The 18,253-nt window shown below is 39.2% G+C and overlaps 1 protein-coding gene across 10 annotated transcripts in view; it reads left to right on the top strand.

The window, feature by feature from the left end:
- The window catches only part of LOC129750010 (uncharacterized), a 97,832-nt gene that overhangs the window by 52,193 nt on the left and 27,386 nt on the right, over positions 1-18,253 (top strand). For 4 of the 10 annotated variants that reach the window (XM_055745231.1, XM_055745221.1, XM_055745214.1 and 1 more), the window contains exon 1: positions 7,870-8,152. The exons of the other annotated variants lie outside the window; for them this stretch is intronic. The gene's annotated coding sequence lies outside the window, so the exon portion shown is untranslated. Of the gene's footprint in view, positions 1-7,869; positions 8,153-18,253 lie in introns of those variants that run through there. 10 annotated transcript variants of the gene reach the window in all.

Raw genomic sequence — 18,253 nt, 5'->3', positions numbered from 1 at the left:
AGGACTCTAAAGAAATTTGCCCTTAATAGCTGTTACAATCACCAGTCTGTAGAGGAAAAAGATTGAGTTTAAAATATTGAGGCTTAAATCGTTAGGCTGTTCAAGCCATGTAACCTGCCTCTTCGTTACAACACTTCGAACCCTAAAGGTCTCCATGGAACCAATTTCAAATGGCTTTTGGGGGTTCCCATCCAGCCTCAAATTTGTTGGAATGAGGCCCCTAAATGCCGGTCGAACTAATTTCATTTCAAACAAGAAGGAAAAAATCCACCCAGTAGTGATGCCGTAACATTAGCTATTTCAGACCTCAGTCCGGTTGCGCTTTTTCTGCATTTAGCGTTTTTTTTTCTTCCCAGCTCAAACCAAACTCGACTAATGACTTCGGGGGGTCACCACATCAACATCATTTCATCGACAGCTCCCCTCGGACCGTCGTTGCTTCTTTTTTTTCCTCTCTCTCTTTAGATGTTAGCAGTTTCATGTTGAAGACGTGCAGAAATGTGTGATCGCGGTCTTTGGGGCGCCTCCAGTTCGCGGGTGTTGTATAATATGGACGCGATCTGATCTCGCGACATCGTCGCAGAGCAATATGTCGCACTAAGACTGGCCTTCCCAGAGTTGAAGCGTTTTGGTGACGAGTTGTTGTCTCGCATAAGTTTGCCGGGTAACAGTGAGCCTAACTGGAAAGTAACTACTTTTTTTCTTATCTTGTTTCTTTTTTATTTGGCTCCCTTCAAGTCGATGGATTCATGTTTGATCTGCAACGAGAAATGGGAGCGTTGCGTTCCGAACTGCATAATAGAGTGGTTAGTTAGGTTTGGTATGTGAGATTTGTTTTCCGATGACATAAGTTCACTCACTTAGCTATGTAACTGACCGGAAAAATTGTGAACTTGTTTGATTAATTTTTTTATCACTGGGTAAATGGAAAATACGTTTCTTAATCCCTTTCAAATGGTTTTTTTCCTAACCTGTGTCAAAAATGTTATCTAGTTTTCTTGAAGATTCGGCAATGTAAGTCTTCAGGATACGTTATAAATTGCGAATCCAAATTAACACCTTTCGATTTTGGACTTTTTTTTACATATTCATTTGCATTTTACAAATTAAAAGTACGATAGAAAAAAAAAGTAAATTAAACTAAAGGCTCCTCTACCTTATGATTTAAAAAAATCGTTCTTGGAAATGTTGAAAAAGTTAGTTCTGAATGGCAATTCAACACAGTGTTAGAGCTTCTAATCTAAGACTGTGTCGAGTTGCCGTTCAGAACTAACTTTTTCAATATTTCCAAGAACGATTTTTTTAAACATAAGGTAGAGGAGCCTTTAGTTGAATTTACTTTCTTTTTCTATCGTCAGTTTTACTTTTCGCTATAAAAATTTAATTAAAAAAACATCTCTTTCAATAACTCAAATTTTTTAGCCAAAACTAGGGCCAGTTCTCTTAACCAAATCATATCTTGTACACACACGTCAGCATTCTCAACTTTCTTCCGAAGAAGTCATTTGAGATAGACGATGTCTTGCAAGCGGATAGCGAGAACTGCAATTTCTCAGTTTTGCAAAAACTGGAAAGGAAAAAAATGAATAATATTATGTTGCACTCCGAATCGTGTCGGTCGACAGGAAGCTGTCTGTTAACGCGCTCGAGTGTTTTGTTTCTTTTTTTTATAATTCTACGATTTCTTTCTGGACTTGAATGATTACTAAGAATGAATGCCTCTCCTCAACTTATACACATATGAAGTAGAAATGACGACTAGAATGTTTACTGGTGTTCTACTTGTGATTTTGAAGAACTGTTGTTCGTTTGTTTATGAGTTTTAAGATCCCGCTGGGCGTGAAACAGTCCCCAATTGAGCCGATTTTCATAATTTACAGATCGTTTGTTTTTCTGCTCTTTGTTTTATCGCTTTCTCAGGATTTTTGAAGCCAAGAGATGATGAGATGAAGAGATGATAAGGAGCTGTATTTATTTATTGAAAACACAATTCTCGAAGGAAGGTTTCGAAATTGACATTGAATGAAATTTAAAAAAAATTAGATTCAACAATGCAATTTAAAACTTTATGACATATGAAAAAACTGCTTGTGGTATATTTATTGCAGATAGAGAAAAAAGGTAACAAAAAGTGGGGGTCTTCACACAAAGGTCTAATACTGCCGAAAGTGTCTTGACTGGTTACACAGCAAAAATTATTTCCTGTAAAATTACGCAAATGTCCTGTAACAAAAAGGAGCAGGACATTTACCGTTATTTTACAGGTCGAAAAACTAATTACGGGGCACTTAATTTTCAGTGTACAACTTTTTTACAGGACATTTGCTGTAATAATAAATGAATCTTCGTTAACTTTCAAGGAAAACAATTTAAAATTACAGGTTTTGTTAATTACAGGTTGATTTATTTTAAAGGTTGCGGTTTCAGTGACGCGCAAAAGTCAAAAAAAAAATTTCTGTGTACCTTCTGTGTTTTAGGTTTTTATGTTTATTTGAAAATCTTTTGTCAATATTCTATTCACTGAGGACCACTGAGGATTTTGTTGAAAACGCAGGTTTCAGTGGTGGAATAGAGTTATGTTTATTCAGTGTCGTCTGTGAGGTCCTTAAGTAACTGCTTGTTATATTAGCGATTGCTATTTGTCACTATTACATACATTTATTCCCTAACCGGGAAAGTACTAATATTCTAATGAGTATTCCGATGCATTTACTCATTTTTGTGTGAATATGCTGAGTTATCCACTCAGAATATCTGGCAACACTGCTGAATTACCACGATCTCAGTTTGAGTCGTCTCGCTTAACCGTGTGATAATTTAAACATTTGTACTGCGTTTATCATCATCACCTGTCGTCAGCAATCATTGATCCATTGTTCTCGATTGCAAATTGGACACAAAGCATGTGGAGAACCAAAACAAATCGTGTTTTGGTTCTGCGCGATACAGCAAAAATCTTCGGCTGATGGTTCGTTCTAATCCCTTAGGTAACCTCTTCTGGAGGATCCGAACGGTGAGTTTCAACAGGTTTTACCATGAATTTTTCCTAAGACTAGAAGTTGGAGCATTCTTCAAAGACAAATAAGAGAATAATTTCTAAACTATTATTGCTATCAAGACTTCCGAGGGTTTCTCTGAAGTCGCTTGAAAGCAGGTTTCCGGGCCGAAAATCTCAATATTCGCGATTTATAGACTTGAAATACCTTGGTCGAGTGCATATCACCTGAAGGTTTCTAGACCTAGATACCGCTTTCGCGAGACGCTGATAACCGAAGGTCGCTGGGTAGAGAGTATCGAGGCCAAGGATTTATTTCAGGTCGATGGTCTCTATGTTCTAGGTGTTAAGGCTGAGAGTCTTCAAAGGTTCTGGATTCTTTAAAATAAGAGTATTCGTACAGATGACTTTTAGGGTTTCTACACTTACGGTCTCAAAACCATTAATATTTTGGTCGAGATTCCTTACACCGAGCGCCTCAAAGATAAGTAAGTTTAAAAAATGTTGGCCAGGTTTGTCTTTGTATAGTTGAGGATCTGTTGATCTTAAAATTTCAGCCAACAGCTCGTAATTTTCCAGACCAAGACTCCCGGCTGGGGGTTTTAAATTAAAGGCTCAAAAGTCTCTTGGCCAAAGGTTTATATAGTAAGAGTCTCAACTTTAAGGGTATACAGGGTGACAATAAAGTCTACATTCTTTAAAAAAATGCCCCAAAACCGTTACCTTATTTTATTTTTTTATTTACATAGTATTCCGTCTCACGACATAACTTGACAAAACCGTTACCCTGCCTATTAATTTATCAAATTGAACCACCTGAACAACTAGTGACATTCTAATTGTTATGTCCGGACCAAAGATGGGCTATTTTCGGATGAAAAAGACATTTAGTCTTGTTACCGTCCAAAACTTAAAGAGGGATTTTATTAGGCATCGATTAATTATTACAATTTATTCCGCGTAAAAATTGTATAAAATCATAAAACAGGCAACACTTAATGAATAACAACAAAGACAAACGCTTCAAAAAGTTGAACAATAAAAGTGTGACGTTCGTTCATAGAGTGAGCAAATTGTTGAGAATCAACATACTGGCCACCTAAAACGAATGTTTTATATCTGATCACCCTAGTTTTGTTTGGGTTTCACTGTCTGATATGCACCACAGAGCTATTCCTTACCTAACTATTGGAACTTAGCATTGATCGTCGGAAGGGTCACAACTTTCTACGAGGGTTACTAGATGTGGGGTCTTGAATTCGGGAATCGCAGGCTGGGCCAAAAAACTCTGGACGTGGGACTTCGGATTCTTCAGAACTGGTAGGTACATCGGACATCAAACAGCTTGCCTTCGAATTACATTTTGTGCGAGGTAGTTTGGACTATTCGCTATGCTGCATGTACTGGGCGGACCGCCAGTACTGCATCTACTCGGATGGCTGATGTTGGACCGTAACATCAGTACCGTCCATCCGAGTATCATACCTTATCGGGAACGGGACAGGATTGTCGGCAGCAAAACGGCTGGGAATTTTGAAGAATCGAAGTTGTGTCGGAACGGAGATCAGGATATTGCTTTACGCCAGGCATGTCAAACTGGGGGGCCTAGGTCAATGCGGCCCGCGTAGCCCCGTCTTAAATTGTCACAAAAAAAATTCCACTGATTGTTTTGTAAAATATTACTGCAAAAAAGCTAAAGCTGAATGTACTGATTTAACTGATTTTGGCTGCGGCCCTCTACGTCATAGAAATTTTTTAATGCGGCCCGCACACCTAAACGAGTTTGACATGCCTGCTTTACGCTTATCAGGGGTGACAAACTCCTGGCGAAAGCCTCCTGCATCCTGGTCACGGCACCAAATGTTGTGTCAGACCTTTCCGGAGATACAAAAAAACATCTCTTTTTCTGTTAACAGTTCACCGAACAAGAAGTGTTTTTTTGTATCTCCGGAAAGGTCTGACACAACACTATGAAATTTTGGCAACAACATCAAACAAACCAAAATTCCAAGATTGGCTCGATCTTACCTCTCACGACCTCAGTATATTCCTTCAGTCATTTGCCAATGTTACCGACGTTGCTCGCTGGCACTCCTTCCGTAAATGTCAATCCAGACCTATATCAGTTCCATTTTTAGATCATCTCCATTCTCCGATATCTCATCTGAGAGTTTTTCACTAGGATGTTTTACACCGGATGGTCCTTTAAAAAGAGGCCTGTGCGTTTGTTAGACGAGTATTCTTGACTCCAAAGCCCAAAATACAGCTTTCTACAGATGGCAATGGTCGATTTTGCGGAATTCGTCCAGCTCTAAGCCTGGTGCAGCTGTGAATCCATCTGGACCAGAGTGCAGGGTAGTTAGAAGTATTGGTCTTGAAGTTACACTCAAAAAACTCCACACGTTCGATCTTTTTCATGAAAAAAAAATCCGAAAAAAATATGTTGAGGAAATTTTTTGCTGTAGAAGTCTTCTGCTGACTCTCCTTGAGCAGTTGGCGGAGTCTGAAATCGAAGTTTACCTCAAAGGTCTCTGAGTAGGCAGATGATCGCTGAATTTTACTGGTCAAAAGTTCAGTTTTGATAATCTGAAGCTCCAAAGACCAGGTTTATCGACCGAGAGTTGCCAGAATTTTGCAGAACGTCAGCTCCAGAGTCGGTTTAATGCGAAAGCCTCTTAACCGAGGGTCGGTATATCGAGAGTCCTCGCGTTGCGAAATTTAACCTGAAGATTTGTAATCCAAGAATTTTTTAGGTCCAGAGTCTGTACATTCTCCAAAGTCTTTTAGTCGTGTGTTGGTTTCAAAAATGAAAATCTTCAGGGTTAAGGCTTCTAAATCGAGGGTGTTCAGGATTTATGTGCAGCCCGATAGATTTAAAGTAGAAAACTTCTAATTCGCCTTATTTCCCAAAATTCGCTTGGTCTTCAGTCTGGTAGTCAGGTTTGCTTAATTTATGGTGAAGTTTTGTTACCTTTTTTAGAGCGTATCATAGTACAGAAACTACCTTGATGAAGGTTCACAATGACATTGCTGTTTCTCTCGATAAAAAAGGATCAGCCTTCCTGATACTTATAGATTTTGCAAAAGCATTTGATAGGGTATGTCACAAGAAGCTTATTGCGAAATTGGTATCAAATTTCTCTTTTTCGGGACATGCTGCTAAAATGATAAAATCATACCTTCAAGGACGCGTTCAATCAGTGTTGTTAAATGATAGTTTTTCGAGATTTACTCCCATAGAATCTGGAGTACCCCAAGGATCAATTCTTGGTCCAATGTTATTCTCTCTTTTCATAAACGATCTTCCATCTGTTTTGAAGTACTCTAGCATTCAAATGTTTGCTGATGATGTACAAATTTACTTTGGTTCGGAAAGCTCATTACCAATAGAGATTGCAGGAGACAAAATTAATTATGATCTGAGAAAAATCAATGAATGGTCTTCTCTCAATCTTCTACCTATTAACCCTGCTAAAACTAAGGCTCTTTTTTTCAATAAGTTCAGTAGAAATGTCGAAGCTCCCACACTTTATTTAGCGGATTCGGTCATTACTTTCACTGACTATGCTGAAAATCTGGGTGTTATTTTCGACGATGATTTGTTGTGGAGTAGACAAGTAAATACACAATGTGGCAAAATTTATGGATCATTGAAACAGCTGAATCTCACCACAAGACATCTTGACGTTGAGACAAAGTTAAAACTTTTTAAAAGCTATGTGTATCCGCTATTTATATATGGGGATTTCATTTATTCAAATTGCTCTGCTAGGACTTTAGACCGACTTCGTGTTGCGCTCAATTCATGCGTCCGTTATGTTTACAATTTGTCTAGATTTTCTAGTGTTTCTCATCTCCAAAAGGAGCTACTGGGCTGCCCATTTCATAATTTTTATAAATATAGGTCCTGCGTTATTATCCACAGAATGCTCCATAGAGAAGCTCCCCAACATATTTAAAAGCTATTAATTCCCGTTAGAAATTCTAGAACACTAAATTTAACTATTCCATCACATTATTCGGTATATTATAACAATTCGTTTTTCGTTAGAGGCATCGCGAACTGGAATAATCTTCCTACCCATGGTAAATCCATTAAATCGAAATCAGAGTTCAAGAAGGCTTCACTAGTAAGATTTGCATTGATAAGACAGTAATCGAGTATTTTATAGTTAGATATGAAAGTGCATCAGAAACAAACTATGTGCGAACAAAAATGATACTAAGAAAACCCAATTGTAACAATTCAAAAAGATTGTATCTTACGTTACAGGAATAAAATGAATTATTATTATTATTATTATTATTATAGCTGATGTGTATGCCTTAAAACTTGGAATTTGATTCCATTTGTGTGCTTTTTGAAAATTTCCTCAAGAGTCAAGAGAGTTATTCGGCTCCATAGAGAAGAAAGCAAACTGAATAACCATCAACTAGCGTAAATATACCCTACTTGATTTCCGCATATTCAAATCAACCATATAGCCGTAGATATACATGCGTTAGGTCTGGTCCCCCCTCGTTCCGGTTTGCGTGTGTACGCCTGAGACAGTCAAACCATCGCTCGCGTAGAGCTGTTTTGCGCGATTTGAACCGCAATGATTTGCTGCTACCGATGATTGCTTACCCGCGCTGGGCGAGAGGGCGTAAAGTGTAAAGTGTTCGTTCTAGGGGGTCCCCGAGTTGAGCCGGTTGGTGGGTTGTTTGGTGGATGCTTCAGTTAGGTGGATTGGCAATGCCACAGTCAGTGCAAAATAATTTTCTCGCGAAAAATTGTATCACTCATCTAACTACACCCCGAGAACGGACTAACTGAACTGACTGAGCGGCGGATCGAGCGAGCGAGATTGCTTCAGTTACCATTCGGGGTTTGAATTGTGCGCGAGATTTTCTGCCGCGGCGCGAGTTGCCATCGAGAATTTCTTTAAAAGTGTGACCAATAAAATTTGTTATATCTAAAATGGAACCTTGGATTTGGCACTCAATGACGCTGGAAGGCAAAACTTTCGCTCAACATCCTGATTAATGTTCGACAACAACAAACGGGATCAAGTTCTACCGAGTGAAAAGTTTTCCCAAAAAGAAATATGTTAGAAGGTTACAACTTAATGAAAGCGATCGGAAAAGTTAAAAGAAAAAGCAAAGCGACACACTTGGGTCAGTTTTATTTATAGAGATTCACGTGAAGGAAAAGTGTCCGGGAAAAAATATAGCCACTAGTGAATATTAAATCTGTCCGTCGCTTTATCGTCGTAATCTTATTTATGTGTGAAAGTTGTTCTGTGTGGAAATCGGTTCTGAAGTCCGAATTCGGAGCGACGACGGAAGTCTCGAATGCTAATCCATCAGTTGAAGTTAGTTGGGTTGTCGCCTACGGCAAATCACTTTGAATGGAGAGAACAAAATCTCCTAGATGTGTTTAACATAAGCTAGGGTTGGCAGTTCAGAGAGCGATGTGTTGGTTGGGTTTTTGATCTTTTTTCATCATCAAAGCAGAGTGAAAAAAAATTGCCAATATTTTTTGTGTACATAATAATTTATTAAAAAAAGTATAAACATTAGATGAACCCTCTTATAAATAGTACTCTGCCGTCAATTCTGAGAAAAAGAAAACAAATAGTATTTTTGGCGTTTTTTATTTCTTTCTCAGAAAACTCGCATTCTTCCGTCAGCAGCCGAAAGACGGGAGAAATGCGATCGGTCATTTGTGCTTTTGTTATATTTATTTTATTGCCAACGAAACCGTCATCATCATAATATCAGGCCAATTCCGAAGTTTGTCCCATTTGCTTCTCTCGGGCACACTGAAAAAAAAAAACGGTATCTGAGAATCATGACCATTGGCTGGAAGTTTGTGAGCGAATCTGTAGTAACTCCAAACGGGAGACCATCGAGCTTCAATTGTGGCATTTTTTTTAGAAAGATTGCGTAACTTTACTGCTAAAGATATTCTACCCTTTGTCAGTTGATTTGTTCATTTCCTACTCCTGGGCAAGGTGCCGAAATCATGAAAAAAATCATGAATTTTACAGAATTTCAAGCAAATTTTCTTCACAAAATCTGTGAATTTAAGAATTAAAAAAAAACTTTGAATTGACAAATTCAAATTCCCTTAGCCTATATCTACATTCTCGATCGAGTGACTCTTAACTCTTAATAAAGAAATGTTTGCCCTACATATAAAAACCCTTGGCTAAGAAACTTTTAACTTATTAACTCTGTGTCATGAAACCCTCACCATAGATACTTTAACCTTAACTCTTCAGTGCACAGTCTCTCGGCAAAGCATTTTGAGATACTAAATGATTAAAGCTTGAAGACCTTTGACTGGAAAAACTTTGATCTAGAGATACTTTAACCCGAAACCTCCCTCCGAGACATTAAGTTCGACACCTGGCCTGAAAGCTTTGAACCGTGTTACGCACAGCTAAGATACTCTTAGCCCAGAAACGCTCAAGCTTGTGAAATTGGTTGTAAATATCCTTGGATATTAGGTATGGGAGAGTGGGGAATCATGGGCCACTTTTTTTCGTTGTTCAATAACTTCTTTATTATAGAAGATAAAATGAAAATAAAAAATGGTATGGCTTTCTACATTTTCAAGGTATCATCCGGTATTTTTTCAAATTTTTAATAAGTTATTTTCCCCAAATTCTGACTGTTTGAAAAAAGCAATATTTTTCGGATTTTGAAAAATGGTGGGGAATCGTGGGCCACCAAATCCAAATTGACCAAATAACATGCCAAGTTTATGAGTTGACCCAAAACTGTGATTTCCTAATTCATTTCGTTATTTAAAAGCAATTCAGATGATGAAATAAAAAAGAGAGCTGTGTATGATCGCATAGATTCCAAAACCTGGCTCGCGACCATTTTGGCAAAATTTCTTATATAGGATGGACAAAATATTTTTCATAACTCTTCATTTGACATAAGAAAACTTTGCAGATAAGTAAAACGTATTATAAATTCTGAATGTGTATAAAAACATAAAAATATAGGTGATTCAAGATGTGTGGCCCACGATTCCCCACAAGCTATGATTTGCAAATTGGTTGCGTTTGTGTGACTTATTGATGTTTCATCAAAAATTCCTTTTCCACGTGAAAGATCATGACAAAACTAAGATCATAAGCGTATGAGCATATTTTTGTTATGCACTTTAGGTTCCCTATCGATGAAATTAGCGGGTGTTTTTTTAATTATGTAAGTGAATTTTTCTTACTTTTTTTAGCTCGATAAATAAAAGAAGCATATGATGCATATTTCAGGCAACAACATATAGGAATATATGCTCACGCAAAGCGACGACGATGACAGTTGGTTTGAGATTTTTATCTCGACATACATCTGAGATATTAAAAGTGGCCCACGTTTCCCCATGGCCCACGATACCCCACTCTCCCCTATTATTATGACCTCGATCGGAATCCTCGAAATCCTTGGCCAATAATTATTATATTATTTACATAGTATACCGTCTCACGACATAACTTGACGAACATAATTCCTTTAACTCACTCGGTCCATGGCAACCGTTCTCCAATTCCTCGGGCACCCCATGTTCGCCAGATCACGCTCCACTTAGTTTAACCACCTCGCTCGTTGCGCCCCCGCACGTCTTGTTCCTACCGGATTCGTAACGAACACCTGTTTTGCAGGACAGTCGTCCGGCATTCTCGCAACATATCCCGCCCAGCGTATCCGGCCAGCCTTCACCACCTTCTGGATACTGGGTTCGCCGTAGAGACGCGCGAGCTCGTGGTTCATCATTCGCCTCCGAACTCCGTTCTCCTGTACGTCGCCAAAGATGGTTCTTAACACTCGTCGCTCGAATATTCCGAGTGTACGCAGGTCCTCCTCGAGCAATATCCATGTCTCGTGCCCGTAGAGAACAACCGGTCTAATGAGCGTCATATACAGGTTACACTTCGTGCGAGGGCTAAGTCTTCTCGACCGCAGTTGCTTGTGGAGTCCATAGTAGGCACGACTTCCGCTGATAATTCGCCTCCGGATCTCACGGCTGGTGTCATTGTCTGCGGTCACCAGTGAGCCGAGATAGACAAAGTCTTCGACTATCTCCAGCTCGTCGCCGTCGATCGTGACCTTGTTATTACTGGACAAGCGGGTTCGGTCGGTCTCGGATCCGCAGGCCAGCATGTACTTCGTCTTGGACGTATTAATCATCAACCCAATCCTTCCTGCTTCGCGTTTCAGTTTGCGGTAGATCTCCTCAACCGCCGCAGATGATCTGCCGACTATATCAATGTCATCGGCAAAGCAGATAAGTTGACTGGATCTGTTGAAAATCGTGGCCCGCATTTCGCCTACCGCTCGTCGCCACGTTGAACATCATGCAGGATAGAACATCACCTTGTCGAAGCCCCCTGCGCGATTCGAATGGACTCGACAATTCACCCGAAATCCGCACACAGCACTGCGTTCCATCCATCGTCGCCTTGATCAGTCTGATCAGCTTCCCGGATAAGCCGTTCTCGTCCATGAGCTCTTGGTTTGACAGATGCAGCTTGTTTTTGACTCCGGTTCGGCTTCTTATTTGTCTTTAAACCCAATCTTACCTTGGCACGATGGACGATGCTGAAAGGAGGTTCCACTTTTAGGCCACATCCGGAAATGCAGCAGTCTTCCTACTGGTGTAAGTTTGCATGACTTTCCGGTCCAAAATTTTGTCCACCGGGCCCGGTTTCCGCCCAGAATCGAATTTGAATCCGCTCCAATGCGTACTTCTTCTACTTCCGCTAACTGACTTAGCGAAATGTTGGGACTAATACATTTGTGCACGTTTTTCACGGAAAATGCTTCTCATTTTCAAGAAAATTATGAAAACTGCAGCTCACGATACACAGAGTTTCAAGTTGAACTGTGAACAACAAAACATAGTAAAAATTTGATGTTTAAAAATCATCCGGAATGAGCGGTGTTGTTTCAAATCGTGCTTAGACATAATGGGACACCCTATAGATCAGTGCTTTTCAAACTTTTTTCACTCACCGCCCCCTTTTGGAAATTTTTTGAGTTTATCGCCCCCCGTAGAAAATTTTTAAAAAATCTTTAAAATAAGATGATCAGGATCGTTGAACAACCATTTCAAGAACAAATATTTAAACTGGATTAAATTACTGCAACTGGTGTTTTCATGCGTAATGCTCTTTAAGGTATCGCAAATATATAAATAGCTATAAATTTTCATACGTGTTCATAAGATTTTTCATTGAAAACAAAGTTTGTTGCAAGTTACCCAATTTTCTGAGGAGGGTGAAAATCGCATTTTTTTTTAGAAAATTAAGAATAACTAAAGGAACTGATGATTTTTTAACTACGTCAATTTGATGTCCCATATTCCTCTAAACTTTTGATACATATGGATGACTGTGAACATAAGTGTTTTAGAGGCCATTGAAGTTTGAAAATTGTTGCATGTTTCCCCAGTTGACGGTAATTAATGTCAAGCCAGTGAAATAACGTTTTTCTAAATATCATAAATTTTAATTTTATATTTAAGAAACCTAAAATCTGAATTGGAATGCTGATCAAAGATAAGCAGCATTCGTCGATTTAAGACTTTAAAATAGATAATAATAATGGAACTTTGGCAATGATAGTGATAAACTAAGCATTCCAGATTACTCGTTTTTTCAGGGCTTGTCCGGATTTTCAGAGAAAAAAAATTAGAAAAAGGCCGGATTGTTCCACAATAACACCAAAATCTGAACCAAAAACTCTAATTGAGGTTAACATGACATCTCAGTTTTTTTTTCGACAAATAACGACATTTTTTAGCTTGCCAAATTTTAAAAGTTTTTTTCAATTTAAAATTTAAAGGTGAAATGAGATTTTAACGCCGCTCAAGTGCCTGGATAAACAATAATTTTTCATATGTTTATATTTCACTTTTTTCTCGAATTTTTAAGAATAATACCTGGTTTTTGGGCGGTTTATCGAAATTTTAGACTTGAAAATTTTGAAATCCATTGTCCAAAATTTTGAAAGATTTTTGGAAAAAAAATTCCAGCTACGTTTGGAGAAAAATCTGGAAAGCTTTTTTCATGATTCTTTTTTTTATTTTTTTCTTTTAAATAATTTGAAACAGTCGGAAACAATGTGTACATTGAGAAAAATATTTAAAAATTTTCACTTTTTTTTACACAAAAACTGTTCCAAATTTGTAACTTTATTAAACGAAGGAATAAAAGAATAAATGTTCTCTGTACCAAAATTTCATTTTTCTTTCCATTTTTTTAATAAATATGTTTTAGGAAAATCCAGTTAAAACTGACAAAACCAGATCAAAATCGTAGAAAAAAGACTATTTAAAATAAAATTCTGTTCATGATTGAGATACAAGGGCAAAACTTGCTTTGCAGCTCTGCGAAATTATGTGTATTTTAGTCTTAATCATGGCTGTAGTTTTAAGTTTAGTGATTTAATTTCATTAATTTGCTTCGTGTTTACTCGTTATTATTTCAAATCTACGTTATTTCGTGATTTCGGAACGACCTCACCGCCCCCTGAGCCTTTCCAGCGCCCCTCAAATTCCAAAGTTGAGCTCACCGCCCCTGTGGAAGCTCTCAACGCCCCCCAGGGGGCGGTAGGGACCACTTTGAAAACCACTGCTATAGATAGTTTTAGACTACTGCATGTGGGCCGTGTTAGAAGCATACATTAATCCAATAGTAAGGTAAGCAGCTTAAGAAGGAGCTTAAACCGCAGAAAGAGCTTTAGCTTCGAAAAAACTCGTTGAACAAAAATAGTCAAAGACACTTCTTGAAGAGTGTTTTCGGATGCAATCGATAAATTGCGTGATCTGAGAGGAAATAAGACGCCAGACAATTTATCACGGTTTGACTCCACGAGTATTGGGAACAATGAGTACACAGTTACTTTCTTCTTTTTCACACGCATAAGCACTAGGAATGGTCATTTCAAAGATGAACGATATCTAAAACCAGCTAAACAATCCACAAAATCTGAAAAAAACGTAATGAATTTTGTTTTTCTTTTTAAATTGCATCGGTAGATTCCCATAGAACTTTTGTTGAGTTTTTTTTCAGTGTGCTAGAGAGCTGATCTGAAAGTCAAATCAATTGAGCAGGGTCGCTGTTGTCTGTGTCGATCTTTAATGTGATTCGCCAGCGTCGTTCCGTCCATGATGGGGCACCATGATACGTTATTGGGTCGAATAAAGTAACTCCAGTTGTCCTTTTTTCACCAATCAAATTGGTGGGACGGTTGCCTCCTTTTATGGGGGGCCCACTACACCTCTGCTTCGGGATGAATGTCGGTATCTGTCTGAATTGTGAGAAAATAACATCCTTCCGACTATACTTAATGCACACACAAAGCACAACACGATTTGTTTGATACTGAAACCTTTTTCGAAAACAGTAACAGCGAAAAAAAAGTTATCGAAAGGACTAGCTCTTTCGTTATGGCCGTAATAAATACTATACTCCCAATTTAAGGGATGACGCACGGGTCTTTGAATGTTTTTGTGAATGGCTGCCCCGACCCAGAAGTGGCTTGAATGGGAAGTGACTCATCCATCGTCGTCGGTTAGTTCCAAGGAAAATGGGAATTGATTCCAGTACACCACTCCAGCATGATAGAATGATTGTTTTTTTTGCCTATCCCTCGCTCCTTCAGTAAAACAGGTAGAAAATGGCCCCCGGAATCACTCAGACTGCTGATGATCTAATTAACGTGTCAAGGTTACAAATTGATTTTCTTCGTGTGATTAGTTTCGTTTCTAGTCCCTTATCAAACAGCTGGAATCAGGCTTCTGGAAATATTTTGTTCAAGCTACAACTAACTGGGGACACGAGTCAGTCGTTTCCTAATAATAATAACAAACTTTCATGAATTTCAACTAAGCCAAAACAACCACCGGGGGAGGGTAAAATATTTCATAAATTCGTTTCGCTACATATACTCCAGAAACGAACCATTTGGCGGGCGAAGGAGAAAAAAATACCTAGCCTAACAAAAATTGAGCTTATTATACAAACGACTTCCTCTCGAGGAGGCCCGCCCGGGTGTATAAATTTGGCAAATTTTCTCAGCTCAGCTCAGGATTGGATTTTATTTTTTTGGTTTCGTTTGGGAAAATTATCCCAGAAACCAAAAAAAACTATTCACGCCGTGGTTTAAAAATTCCAGCGCTCTAACAACGCCACCACATGGGAAGCTGGCAATCGAGGGCCTCTTTTCGCAGTTCCGCGAGTGGGGGCAACAGAGTGTTGAAATTATTACTCCTCACGTCGTCGAAGGTACTCCACATCCATATTACTAAGTAAGCGGACGCTACAACCAACTAAGTATGTGCCTGCACTATTTCAACCGGGCGGCGCTGAACGAAAAAAAAAGAAAAATGAATGGAAATAAAAACTAAGTCGATGGGTGGTGCTGACATGCGGTGATTAAACTTCCTGGGTGCTCTTAATTTTGCGCATATTTTCCAAGGGACGACGGCGATTTCCGTGGCCACACTGGCGAAGAGAGCTTGGTCGAATTCTATCGGATGGTGGAAATTTCTTTGCTCCACTGAATCATCGCCCTTTCCCCGCTACTGGGTTAGTGTTGAACAGAAAAATGTTATTCATGGAGGGAAAAGAGAGCACGACTTCCGCTTTTGCACCTCGATTGAGAAGGGCGGACGATGGAATGCTTTCGATTATCGAATAATCACTGGAGGTAGCCAAACTAGATTTGCCCACCAGATTTTTAGAAAACCAACAGGTAGTGATTTGGCTGATCTTTCCTTAAATTCATAACTGATTCGAAAAATGATCATTTCTAAACCTAGACTTAAAATTTCAAGAAAAAAAACTATAAATTCAAATTTGATTTGAAATTCGTTTTAAAAGATTGTTTCAGAAATCCTTACAAATTTAACTACCTAGAGTTGGATGAAAAGTGCCCTTCTTGTTTAGATTTTCCGCAATATGGTTGGTATTAGTTTTGATGACTCCTGGGAAAGGCTCCCTAAAAATCTGCATTTTTTTTTGCAAAAAAAGCATGTAATTTCATGAATTTGATCCATGACAGGTTTCAGTGATGCTATTTCCATGAATTTGATTGGAAAATCAGAGTTAATTTCAAATATTAACTACTATTAATAATTACCGATGTTGTTTCTTAAAATTTATGCTAGTTTCAGTTATGCCAATTTAGAAATTCTGTGTACTAGGTACTAGGTACTAGTACACTTCTAACATCGATTTTTATCATACACAAACCAAACCCTCTCACTCAAGTGTTGCGTAAGCTATAGTAAAAAATCAACAAGATCATACCAGAACCTACTAATAGGTCCTAGAAGAATGTACAAGCAAACATCTCACGTCGAATTTCTTCGTTTGAAAGCCAAACCCTTTTACTGAAGGGGTCGCAAGATATCAACAAAAATCTATTATTTCACACCGATACCGATATACTAAAACACCTCTTACGTCGATTTTTTCATCAACCTAGACTTGTAGATGCGAAAATTGATGTTAGAAGTTTGCTAGTACAAGCTGTTGGTAGAAAGACGGCAAGACAACCTGTTTACCCACTCAATTAAAGTAACCTTAAGGATTTCATTTTAAAAGAATGGAAGTTGAAAAAGTAGCAAAAATCCTGAAATTTTGTTTGCATCTGCAACTTTGAGGGGCAAAAGAAACATTGATTCGTCCTTGAGAATAGCAACGTTTAAAATAGGCATGGAGCAGTTTTTAGTCCGCTCTTGTTGGTCTACTAAATGAGTCCGAAACCTCGATGGAAAGCTTGAAGTTCTCTCTTTCTAGACTTTTACGCTCCGGGAATTTCTTTGAGCCCGGCAAGTTAAACCAACAAAATGCACTTGGAGACGAACGTGTTGAAACAAATTTAACCTTCGAAATAGAATTGATCTGACACAAATCTTCCTACTTTTCCGCAAAAAAAGCTTATTTTTGACTTGTCGCAAGTCTGTTTTTAATAAATTCATCTTTGAATTAAAAAAAAATACTTTTTCCTAATTAATCGTGACGAACAATTCTGTCGACCTACCGCACAAAGTACTAGTGCCGTATGGCGAACTTGACCTGGCGCAAGTCGTCTTTTTTTAATTGATTTTTATGTCTACAATTATTTTTTTTCTGTCAGACTGATTCGGGACCTGTTATAGGGGGTTTCACATCAATTTATAAACGCGATCGCACTTTCTCTTTCAACTGTGTTACCTGTGCATAATTCATGGAATTTAATTTGTCCTGTCAAACTGGACTTGACCTTTTTTTTTAGTTGATCACCCAGGTGGTAAATCCTTTTTACGGATTGCATTCCAAGGCACGGTGAGCGACCGAGTCCCCCCAGTATGCTACTCTGGGTCCATGGGTGCAATTGGACGACTCATGATACTAAGTACCCCTACGCCATAAAATCCACCTGGGGCCGCAGACCTGGTTCCCACCTCGAACTGTTTAGTACACCATGTTTCAATAGTCTATTCGCGCTAATGCGCTCCAAGGCAAGACTCATTAACGAGACCATTTTCAGCAAAACCTCTCCTCCCTACGACTCGACGCCTGAACTCTCTTCTAACGACTTGAGAACCGACATCTCCTCGCAATGACTCGAGATTCCCATACAAACCTCTCCTCTTCGCGACTTGAGGCCTGATCTTTCCTCTAACGACTCGAGATCCGACCCCTCCTCGCATCGACTCGAGGCTACCTCTCCTCTACACGATTCAAGGCCCGATCTCTCCTCTAACGACTTGAAATCTGACCTCTCCTCGCAATGACTCGAGGTGACCACTTGTACCCCTCCTCTTGTTGATAAAGGGGCCTGATCCCTCCTCTTACGACTCGAGACCAGACCCCTTATCATAAAGACTCGGGGTTGACCACACAAACCTCTCCACCTGAAGTCTTCTCTAACGACTCGAGGCCCGACCTCTTATCATCAGGGTTCGAGGTTTGCCACCTTGCCCGACGTGTGCCTGATCGAGAGCAGCTTATCCTAGACTCGCACCTGTCACGGCACACGCGCGGGATTTAACGCAACGACTCGGATGATTCCCGACGAAGACGTCGTCCTACTCCGACTCGAATGGCTCACCCGCCGTCGAGAGCCTCTCTACCCGTGGGTATTCCCCGAACGTGGAATAACCCTTTCCCAACGATTTCCACTGCGAAGAAGGTCAAGTCTTATCCCCGCAGCTTCTGTCATTGAGAACCGCCCAACTCGGATACTCCCCGAAGGTTCAGCATCCTA

This window comes from Uranotaenia lowii, chromosome 1 (assembly GCF_029784155.1).
Source record: "Uranotaenia lowii strain MFRU-FL chromosome 1, ASM2978415v1, whole genome shotgun sequence".
Lineage (NCBI taxonomy): Eukaryota > Metazoa > Arthropoda > Insecta > Diptera > Culicidae > Uranotaenia > Uranotaenia lowii.
Note: the sequence above shows the minus strand (reverse complement) of the source record. Positions and strands in the feature narration are given on the sequence as shown.